This window comes from Vombatus ursinus, unplaced genomic scaffold, assembly GCF_900497805.2.
Source record: "Vombatus ursinus unplaced genomic scaffold, bare-nosed wombat genome assembly UNPS02003292.1, whole genome shotgun sequence".
Classification (NCBI taxonomy): domain Eukaryota; kingdom Metazoa; phylum Chordata; class Mammalia; order Diprotodontia; family Vombatidae; genus Vombatus; species Vombatus ursinus.
In genome coordinates, this window is record NW_020943070.1 from 17,822,978 (window position 1) to 17,823,842 (window position 865).

Consider the following 865-nt stretch of genomic DNA (forward strand, 5'->3'; position numbering starts at 1 on the left):
TTGAATAAATACAAAATATATACAAGATAAACATAATGGAATAGGGATAGGAGGGAAATAGTATCTGGGTGAATCAGAAAAACAAAACAAAACAAAACTCATATAGGAGGTAGCATTTGAGGTGAACTTTGAAGGCTTTGCTTAGCCTTCATACAAAGTTAGAGAAAGAAAGCGTTCAGGCATAAAGGAAGGGAAGGAAATAAGCATTTATTAAGCACCTGCTGTGTGTCATGTATTATGATAAATTCTTTGTTTTTTTGTTTTGGGGTTTTTTTTGTTCATTTTTTTGTTTGTTTTTTTTTTGTTTTTGTTTTTTTGGTGAGGCAGTTGGAGTTAAATGACTTTCCCAAGGTCACAAAGCTAGTGTCAATTATCAGGTCTCAGACTGGATTTGAACTCAGGTCCTCATGATTCCAGGCTTGGTGCTCTAACCACTGTGCCACCTAGATGCCCCTATGATAAATTCTTTACAAATATAATCCCACTTACTCTACACAACAACGCTGTAAGGTACTATTATTGTCCACAAACTGACCAAGACAAAGGCAAAGTAAGGGATAGTTTGCGTAAAGGCATAGAATCTATGTCATTTGTGAGGAACATCCAGAATTCCAGATGAAGTGGACTGTAGAAATTCTAAAGGGAAATAATATGTAATAAGCCTCAAAAGGTAGTACAGAGTAATACTGCAAGGGTTTAATTTTGTTTTGATCTGTAGGCAAAAGAGAGCCACTGAAAATTTTTGAGCAGGGAGTGATAAAGTTAAATTTGTACTTACAGAAGCTGTTTTCCTTCCTTCCTCCCTTCCTCCCTTCCTCCCTTCCTTCCTTCCTTCCTTCCTTCCTTCCTTCCTTCCTTCCTTCCT